The 10,460-nt window shown below is 57.9% G+C and overlaps 1 protein-coding gene across 1 annotated transcript in view; it reads right to left on the bottom strand.

Moving 5' to 3' along the window:
• Positions 1 to 3,778, bottom strand: part of SNN (stannin) — a 10,064-nt gene extending 6,286 nt beyond the window's left edge. Inside the window, exon 1 of the mRNA XM_012647745.1 lies at positions 3,648 to 3,778. The gene's annotated coding sequence lies outside the window, so the exon portion shown is untranslated. The remainder of the gene's footprint in view (positions 1 to 3,647) is intronic.
• Between the last annotated feature and the right edge of the window lie 6,682 nt (positions 3,779 to 10,460).

Raw genomic sequence — 10,460 nt, 5'->3', positions numbered from 1 at the left:
GGCTGCTGTCTCGTGCCCCACGCCCCACACTGGGCTCCCAGGCTGTTTGAGGAGGGCACCATCTGGCCTGCACACAGCTGTGCACCGGCACATAGTAGGCACTCAATAAATGTCTGCTGAGTGTTACAAGCCTAGGGACATAGCAGTGGGTTAGAGGAGACCCTGCTCTCACAGGGATCATGAGTGGGGGTCCCCACCTGAGCCAGGTCCCAATCCCCTAGGCCACCCCAGGACCCTGTACCCAGGTCCCCACGGCTGTCCCAACAGACGCGCAGAAGCCAGCAGCCAGAGTGGGAGGACGGGCTGCCCGAGTACGGGGCAGGAGAGGTGTGGGCTGGTGGATTCCTGGCAGGTCTGGGCCCGCGGAGGGACAGCTGTCTCCATGCCTGCCAGGGGCAGGGAGGGGAGGAGTTGGCCCAGAAGCAGAGCCCAGAAGAAACCCAAAGCACTGAGAGCAGTGGCCCCCGTGAGCCCTCTGTGCCTGGCCGGCCCCACCTGCTAGCTGCGCCTCTCCTGGCCCTCCCTCAGGCCCCTCGAGTGAAGGTGCCTCCCCCAGGCGGCTGAATCCCCGCCCTGATCCAGCGAAGCCCAGCGCTGCGGCGGGGCGGGGGAGGGGTGCACAGCTTGGGCCAGGGAAGGGCCCAGACCGGCACACTGGAAACCTGGACCACCTCAGGACAATCGTCCAAACAGCTCACTGACCCCAAACAAGCATGTAATCCTCCCAAAAACCTGTGGCTGCCTCTGCTCACCACGAGCATCTCCTGCAGGTGAGGAAACTGAGGCACAGGGAGTTTAAGTGGAGTGCCCAAGAGCAAAAAGCTAGAAAGCAGGATGGGGGGGCGGGGGACAGCACAAAGGGAGGGTCTTCCAAGCACAGTGGGCCCAGGGACCAGATCACAGCCTGCGCCTGTGGTCTCTGGGCATGCTCGGAGCGTCCCCCCCGCCTGGCATTCGAAGTCCAAGGCCACCTGCATCCCCAATAACACCCTGCTGCTCCGAGTGCCCTTGGTCCTCTTCCCTCTGCCAAGGGTGGCCTGACCCTTGGATCCCACCCCGAACACCCTCAAAGGTCGGCTGGAGCACAGGACATGCCGTGTGCCCTGGAACAGTAACAAGCCCGGGCAGTGCCAGGTGAGCACGGGCCTGCACCCGCCCCAGGCTGCAGGTATTAGGTATTGTAGTACCCAGTTTCCCAAGGCCCAGAGAGACCAGCAACTGGGCCGCAAAGCGCAGGGGAGCAGAGTTCAAAAGGACAGTCCCTGCCTCAGCCACCAGTGAGCTGAGGGCAGGGGTCTCCTCCTGTCCTGCTCTTCTTCCCAGGCCCCCCGGCTTCTCCCATAAGTCCTTTTGCCCCTCCACGGATCTCCAAGCTAAGCCGTACCCCACTCCACAAGCTCCAGGCCGGGGGACTGCAGCCGGCAGCACAGTCCCCCCTCCTCCCGCTATCATAGGCTGTTTTCACGCAGCAGAGCAAGTTGCTCCTTGTGGCCTCAGTTTCTCAACATGCAAAGTGGGAATGAGTTCCTGACCTCACCCACTGGGTTGTGGGAGGGATGAGAAGTGAAAAGAAACATGAAAATGGAAGGGCCACAGGGTCACTGGGTTTGCATGTCACCAGCCACACCTTCCTGGGTGCCACAAGGAGGGCTGTGAGCCCTCGGCACTCCCACTCCCAGGACGGCACAGAGCCTGGCCCAGGCCCACTGCCACAAACAGCCCCTTCCCCAGGGACGCTCTGCCTCCTCCCTCTCATTTAACTGGGCACGGCACAGATGTTGCTGGGCTCAGCCGGGCACCAGCTCACCGCCCCTGCCTGGCAGCCTCCACCTCCAGGGACTCTTCCAGGGAAGCCAGGAAGGGCTGCCCTGCTTAAAGGGGGGCAGCCACGCCTCCAGGGGCTTGCAGCATTGCCCCCAGGGGTTGAGCCATGCCCCTACTCTCCAACAAAGCCCCCGACTAAATGTGCCAACAAACCAGCCTCTGCCCCTTCGGGGGACCCCAGTTTACAGACCAGAAACATTTCCTCGCTGGGCTCTGATTGGGAGAACAGGACTAGAGGGAGAACCACCAGGACGCGGTGGAATGTCCGCTCTGTGCTGGGCCCCAAGCATGCGCTGGGACACAAGGACGCATCACGCAAGGCCCTGCCCTCCAACAGCCAGCACCAAGGATGCCGACGGGAAGCGCACATTATGGGGCTGTGCCCAGCTCTACGGCCAGTGCCATCTCATCCTCCACCCCCACCCCATTACGCCCCCATCGTCCAGAAGAGGAAACCCACCCCAGAGCCCCCAGGTTTCCGTGTGGTGGAGAAGGAAGCAGGAGTCTGCAGAGCTCTGACTGGGGACTGCCCAAGGTCAGTCGGGGTCTCCCCCGGCTCAGGCCTCAGGCTCATGCCCCAACCCCGTGAATCACCCCCTGGTCATCGTCACAGGCTGCTCCAGGCTCAGCCCAGCTGCCCAACAACTTTGGTAACAGCAGATGCTTGACAAAGTTCGTGGTGATTACTATGTGCCAGATACTGAGCTAAACACCTCACACAGATGTCTCCTTTCTGCCTCAAAACAATCCTAGAGTTGAATTATTAACTATTCCCACTTGCCGGATAAAGAATCTGTGGCTCAGAGAAGTTAAGTCAATCACCCAAGGTCACACAGCTCAAAAGTAGATGCGCAGGGATTCAAACCCAGGCAGCCTGGATCCCTAATCCCGGATTTCAACCCTGACTTTAAATTGTCATAGTCCTGACATCCCCACCTCTCCCCCGTGCTGAGGGGCTGGGGACAGGTGGACCCCTGTATGGAACCCGCTGGGGCAGGCTGGGTGACCTGGACCGAGGGCTCGATGCTGGGGACTCAGGGATGACAAGCGCCCCGGCGGCTCCCGCATGTTGAGCGCGGGCGGCGTGCAGGCGCGGTGCCAGGCGCGCTCCACGCACCCTCTCATTTCACCCTGCCGGCGACGCCGTCCCCCCACTCTACGGAGGAGCAAAGGGGGGCTCGAGGGAGGAGGGGGCGCAGCCCAGGGGCGACAGCTGGAGAGGGAACGACAGCTGGAGGGATAACTCCAGTCGGCCTGACTGGGGGCGGGGTGTGGGGCGCGAGATCCAGTCATGCCCACGCCGCGCAGTCACTGCCGGCGGAGCCCAGCACCAAACGCTGCGGCCCGGCCTCAGTTTCCCTACCCTCGAACTGGGCACCAGCCGTCGCCCGCGCCTCGACCCCCCGGAGCCCTCCTGACCACGCTGGGGGCTGCCAGGACCCCCGCCGCTCCCAGAATTTTGAAAAATCCCGAAGTGTCCCGGTGAGCCCGGCAGCCGAGCCGGGGCGCGGACCCGTGGGCCGTGGCGGGGGGAAGCACTGGAGGGGGAGGGGGACACCGCTCCCCGCAAAGCGGCCTCCGCCCCCCGCCGCCGCCTTTGTCCCGATCTCGCCACGGCGCAGCGGACAAAGAGCCCCGCGGGCGCGGCCCCCCGGAACACACCCTCCCCCGAAGCCGCGCCCCGGCCCGCGCGGCCCCTCCCCCGCCGCAGAGACCCCGGCCCGCCGCACGGCCGCCCCGCGCGCCCCCACCCCGTCCGAGGCCGCCCTCGCCCTCCTGCGAGCCGGGCCCGGCCCGAGCGCACAGCCCGCGCATCCGCTCACCATGGCGCGGCCCGCAGCCCGGCCCGGTCGCCCCCGAGCAGCCCCGCGGGCCCGGCTCCGCCCGCCCGCCAGCCCGGTCCGGCCGCCGCGCACCGTCGGGACGCAGCTGCCCGCTCTGCGGCGGGCGGGGCGCCTTCGGCTCCACCCCTGCTGGGGGCGTGGCCCTCCCGGGGCGCGGCCAATAGGAGCCCGCGCTGGGACGGCGGGGCGGGGCGGGCCGGGGCGGAGTCACGTGCGCCCGGGGCGGGGGGCTGCGCGCAGCTGGCGGGGCAGGGGCGGGGGGCGACCTCGCGCTGGGCGCGCGCAGAGCGGGCGCGGGTGGGTGTGGGGCCAGCTGCAGGCGCCCTCCCTCCGCCAGCTTCCCCCCAACTCCGGCCGGCTGCCGTATTCCCGCCCGCTTAGGGAGGGGGAAACTGAGGCGCACATCACGGAAGAGCGTCACCCACTGCACAAAAGCGAGGAGTCGCGGGCGGAATCCCGGGCAGGGGCCGGAAAGAGGCACGACCACTAAGTTGAATGGCCTTGCTTGAGGCGGGGGCTGGACATTCGTTCGTTCGCCGATTCGGTCGTTTGTCATTCATACGATTATCCTTCAGTGCGATGTTGGAACACCGGCCACGTGCCTGCCACGCTGGTAGCCGCGGGAACAGCCACGAGCCAGACCAACGAGGTCCCTGCCCTGACAAAGCTCTTGTTCTGCTGCAGGCTGGGGCTTCGGGGAATTTGCAGCCCTTGGCCACTTATAATCATGGTTATTTTTAGCATAATAACCCTGTGGTTTGTCCCCTGCCGAGTGCCATGTCCTGTGCTAACAGCTCAACACATTTTTATCAAGACCACTCTGGAAGAAGCATCCCGTTTCACAGACGGGAAACCCAAGCTTCAGAGAGCTGAAGTACCACAGCTTGTTGGCGGTGGAGTTGGGATTTGAGGCCAGGCCTGTCTGCCTGGGAACACAGGTGCCAGTTAGTGCACCCCAAGAAGGCCATCTGACCAGAGGACACTCTTCCTGGGGCCCACAAGAGGTGTGAGGGTGGGTCCATCAATGCCTCTGTGGCCCAGGTGACTTGGGAAGATGGGAGGGGACAGGTTGAGCTGGGGGCTTGTAGCTGGAAACTTCTTTCCTAGCCTCAAGCAGAACCTTCTGGAAGAAGGTGAAGAGCCCAGCTCTTAAGGCCAAGGTGGCCAGGCTCTCTCACTCCCTCTACTCCAGCCTCGCACTGGGCTTGCTTTCTTGCATCGTCCAGGCTACACCGAGCTGTTTCCTACCTCCCAGCCTTTCCCTATGGCGTTTCCTCAAGCTGGAACATTCTTCCACTTCATCTTTCAGGTGGGGCCCTCCCAGAAGTAGTTCCCTGTGTTATTCTCTCTCCTGCCCATTGTGAAATTGTGCATTTTCAAGGGTGTGATTAACTGCTGGTCTGTCTCTCCCAGGACTAGGTCTGTTCCATTCGCTGATGCGCCTGCGGAACAGTGCCTGGCACACAGTAGGTGCTACATAAATGCATGTTAAATGATCCGATTGCAGAACTCCAGGGCTAGCCCAGCGATGCCCGACCCAGGAGGCCAGGCGCGGGTGAGCTGAGGCTGAGCAAGAATGGGGAACCCACAGGCAGGGGAAGCCCAGCTCCAGGCCAGCAGCCCTCAGGGCTCCTGCTGCATCCGCCACACCTGGAGCCCAGAGCGGGAGGAAACAGGTTCTTCTCCCCGAGCCAGTTCCAGTAGCCTCTGTGGTTCAGCCTCAAGTGGGCAAAGACTTCATTAGCTGCGCGGACCTGGGAGGGGCAGGCTTGGAACCCCAGAGCCAGGGCTGGCAACACCATGACAGGTGAAGGAGGGACACTTTGAGGCAAAAGATCCTGGTGGGAAATGGGGAGGGGATGCAGCATGGATAGAAGTTGACAGCCAGACTGCCCAGGTTCAAATCCAGCCTTTCCTGCTGCGTGGCTCTGGAAAAACAGCCTGACTTTTCTGTGCCTCCGTTTTCTCATCTGAAAAATGGGGATGACAGTAAAGTTGACCTCACAGGGTTGTTGTGAGCACATCAGGTGGTCATCCCGGAGGAAGCAATCCCACCTATTCACTAGTAACATTGTAAACAGGGCCGGACAGGTTTTGGGGGTGACTTTGGCCTTCCTCACTTGGATCTTGGGCAAGTTTCTGTGCCTGTCTGACCCTGGGCTCCCTGTCTTCACAACAGGCCTCATGGAGTCTGTCTCTGGGGATGCTAAGAGGCGGGGGGGCTGGCAGTAGCCCACCTGGGACCCACCATCATCTTGCCCAGAATGCTTCAATACAGGTAACAAGGACAGCAACAACCGCCTGCATGGCCATCCCCATGTTCCGAGCATTGCAGATGCCCATTCGGCAGATGAGGACACTGAGGCACCAAGAGCTGCAGGTGCAAAGAAATCACCTAAGGAGGGTGTTAAAATGCAGATTCTGACCCAGCAGGTCTGGGCTCACAATGCTGCATTTCTCACAAGCTCTCAGGTGGTGCTGGTGGTTCGGGGCCACGCGCTGAGCAGCAGCGAGGGCTAAGTCACTTGCTGGAAGTCACAAAGGGAGTGAGCACCAAGGCTGGATCCAAGCCCCCTGGGTAGGTGACAGGAGTCCTGGGCTTAACTGGGGCCCTCAGTACCTACCCCGGCTTTCTCTCCCCAACAAAGAAGAGGCAGGAAGTATAATCCCCTCCCCCAAGCCCATTTCCTGTTTCTGGGCCCCTGTACCTCCCTCCGCGGTGACATCTGGCTCAGCGTCCCAGGGGTCCTCCCTGTCAGTGGGATGGAGGTTCTCAGATACTCATTAGCCAGGAAGATAATTGAGGGTGAGGGGTGAGCTCATCCAGCACCCTGGGGCTCATCGGGTCCCAGCTGGGCCTGCCTGGTGCCAGCCTGGCCCTGTTCCCACTGCCACAGGCACTGGAGGGGCTGGGACAAGGAAGGGGCCTGTGGGGGTGGAGAGGCCTCGGCCAGCCTCAGGGGACACCCCCTGCAGCTGGGGCCAGGCTCCTTCTCCGGGCATCCCCCTAAGGGTTACAGGCCTAAAAACAAAATGAAAACTGCTTGGCCAGAGGGGAGTTTCCCAAAGGGTGAGATGTGAACCACGGGTGAGTTCTGCAGGGTGAGGTTAGGTACAGCACAGAGAAGGTATCATCTAGCTCTGAAGCACACAGCAGTTCTCGTTCACGGGGAGAAAGCCTCTCTTGCTGCTAATGTGGCTTCATCATCTCGCTAAGGCTGGCTCTGTCCCCTTTATAACCAGGAGAAGGGACAGGCCTCAGGCTCGAATCTGGGGCAGTTGACACTCTCCTTGAGCTAGAATTTAACAATGTGTTGTTTTCCATGTGTTTATGTTTCAGTTACCTTCTGTTTGTGGCACAGGTGTTGCTTTTCCATTTCTAATAGTGACATGCCCGTCCTTTTTAAATCAATTTATTTAGGAAAGTAAGTAGGTTAACTTAAAGCCACATATAAGGAAGTAACTGTAGAGTGGGTACAGGCTCAAGTCCTCTGATGTGTGCTTGCTGGGTGCCCTGGGGGGACTCACTCATGCCCTTTGAAACTCAGTTTCCTCATCTGTAAAGCGTGGAAAATACCATCTCCTCTGTGGAGTTGTTGGGTCAAATAAGTTAATAACCCATGTAGAAGTTGGGCGTGGTGGCGGCACCTGTTGTCCCAGGTACTCAGGAGGCTGAAGTGGGAGGATCGCTTGAGATCAGGCATTCAAGGTTGCAGTGAGCTATGATTACGCCACTGTACCACTGTACCTCAAATTAGGCGGCTTAAAACATACCGTCTCAACGTTATGGAGGCTAGAAGTCTGAAATCAAGGTGGGTGGAGCCAGCAAGTTGTGTTTTAACAACTGCTCAAGTGTGAGACCCGCCGCTCACTCTCCCTCTCTCCTTTGCTCACTTTGATGACACAAGTTTCCTTGTTGTGAGCTGCTGTGTGGGAGAGGCCCACATGGCAAGGAACTGAGGGCGGCCTCCAGCCAACGGCCAGCGGGGAGCTGAAGCCCTTTAGTGCAACAACCTGCAGGGACCTGAATGCCACCAACACGGATCCTTCCCAGTCAAGCCTGCAGATGAGCCCACTGCCCCAGTGACACCTCCGTGACAGCCTCTGAGAGACCTGGGCCAGGGCAAGTCTCGCCTGGGTTCCTGACCCCCAGAAACTGTGAGATAATAAATATTTGTTGTGTTAAGCCCCTAAGTGTTGTAGTGATGTGTTACGTAGTAAATAGGTAACTAATATGGTGGATGTTATAGCGTCTGTGTTAAAAGAGAGTTGGGGGCTGGGCGCGGTGGCTCACGCCTGTAATCCTAGCACTCTGGGAGGCCGAGGAGGGAGGATCGCTTGAGCTCAGGAGTTCGAGACCAGCCTGAGCAAGAGCGAGACTCTGTCTCTACAAAAAATAGAAAAATTAGCCGGGCATGGTGGCACATGCCTGTAGTCCCAGCTACCCGGGAGACTGAGGCAGAAAGATCGCTTGAGCCCAGGAGTTTGAGGTTGCTGTGAGCTAGGATGACGCATGGCACTCTAGCCCGGGCTACAGAGTGAGACTCTGTCTCAAAAAAAAAAGAGAGTTGGGAAACATGGACCGATTTCCACATGGAGGCATGTTTAGATCCCGATTTGAGTATGTCAATTTTTTAAAGTTGATGTTTGGGAAGTGTGAATGCTGAGTGGCTACTGGATGATGTTCAAGGCGATCGTTCATTTTATTTGGTGCCATAATGGTATTGTGGTTACGTTTTGAAAAAGAGGCCTTGTCTTTTAGAAGGACACATGGAACTATTTACGACTGGCGTGATGCCCTGTTGGGGATTTGCTTCTAGATAATCAGAGTTGGGCGAGGGCTAGACAGGAAAGAAAGCGATTGGCCATGAATTGGTGAGCGTTGGGGAGAGCGTGGGGGGGGCTCTCTCTGCTCTTCTCTGTGCTTTTGTATGTGTTTGAAATTTTCCATAGGAAAAAGTTTTTTAAAGATCTGGAGTGAACCAACATGCCCATTTTACAGATGGGCAAAGCAAACCCAAGCAGCAGGTAAGGATCGAAAGGAGTGAGGGGCATTCAGTTGTGGACAGTGACGGGCTATCCCTGGGCCTGGCCCTATGCTTTGTTCACCGTGGGGAGTCTGCTCAGGGGACTCTGGGGGCTGTTTCTCTGCCTCTGCCCTGTTACCAGAGACTCTTGGCCCTCAGGCAGGTCCTGGCTCCCGGGGCTGACGCCACTCAGACATCTTAGGGTACCTGGTAGCTATTGTGCCTGTACCCATGAGAGGCATCTTTTATGTATCTGAGTGTGACTGTCATTTTGTTTCAATATATTAAGTTATCACAATGGGTGTGTTTTATTGTCTTTTATTTTAGATCTTTCTTTTTTTTTTTTTTTTTGAGACAGAGTCTCACTCTTTCTTAGGTTGGTCTCGAACTCCTGACCTTGAGCGATCCACCTGCCTCGGCTTCCCAGAGTGCTAGGATTACAGGCGTGAGCCACCGCTACCGGACTAGACCTTTCTTTTTCAGAAAAAATACTTGCACCTACCCTGTGCCAGGCGCTGTGCTAGGCTAGTGATGGTGGCCGATAGAAACCTGCCGTGAGCCACAAATGAGAGCTGCATGTGAAATTTGACATTTTCGATAGCCACGTTAAAAAAAGTAAAAAGAAACAGGTGAAGTTAATTTTAAAAAATTTTTTATACCAGTATATCCAAACCCAGTGTATGCAATCAATATAAGAATTATTAATGAGATATTTGACATTCTTTCCTCATACCGTATTTCTCTGCCAGGGCTGCCATAACAAAATACCACAGACTGGGTGGCTGAAATGACAGAAATTTATGTCTCATGGTTTGAGAGGCTAAAAGTCTGAGATCAAGGTGCTGGCAGGGTTGGTTCCTGGTGAGGCCTCTCCCCTTGGCCTGCAGATGGCCGCCTTCTCCCTGTGCCCTCGCATGGTCCCTCCTCTGTGTGACGGTACCCCCTGCGTCTCTTCCTCTTCTTTCTGTGTAAGGACACCAGCCACATTGGATTGGGTTCACCCTAACAGCCTCATTTTAACTGAATCGCCCTTTAAAGACTCTGTCTCCAAATACAGTGACACTCAGAGGGACTGGGGTTAGGGCTTCCACATAGGAACTTTGGGGAAGGACACAGTTCAGCCCATAACACATACTAAGCCTTTGAACCCCAGTGTGTGGATCGCTTGAGCTCAGGAGTTCAAGACCAGCCTGAGCAAGAGCGAGACCCTGTCTCTACTAAAAATAGAAAGAAATTAGCTGGACAACTAAAAAATATATAGAAAAAATTAGCCGGGCACAGTGGCGCATGCCTGTGGTTCCAGCTACTCGGGAGGCTGAGGCAGGAGGATCGCTTGAGCCCAGGAGTTGGAGGGTGCTGTGAGCTAGGCTGTCGCCATGGCACTCTAGCCCGGGCAACAGAGTGAGACTCTGTCTCAAAAAAATAAAATAAAATAAAAACCCCAATGTGTGTTATACCCTATGTCCCTTCCCAATTTGGATCAGCCCCGTGTCCAGCGCTCAGTGGCCCCATGTGGCTGGGGGCTGCTGCGTGGGGCAGCGCGGTTGCGTTGCTGGAATCGCGGCAGACAAACAGCCCTGCCCTCGCGGGCGTCCACTCTCCTGGAGGAGGCAGACGGCAAAGCAGAAGAGAAGTCTCCCAGGGAGAAATCAGAGGAAGGGGGTGAGCCAGGGGCATGGGGTGCGTTATCCGTTTCCTCCGCGCGTCCTTCCGGAGATAGCCTGTGTGGGTGTGTAGACACACGTTCCCATTTTTAAAAACACAG

This window comes from Propithecus coquereli, unplaced genomic scaffold (genome assembly GCF_000956105.1).
Source record: "Propithecus coquereli isolate 6110/MARCELLA unplaced genomic scaffold, Pcoq_1.0 Scaffold27, whole genome shotgun sequence".
Taxonomy (NCBI): domain Eukaryota; kingdom Metazoa; phylum Chordata; class Mammalia; order Primates; family Indriidae; genus Propithecus; species Propithecus coquereli.
Note: the sequence above shows the minus strand (reverse complement) of the source record. Positions and strands in the feature narration are given on the sequence as shown.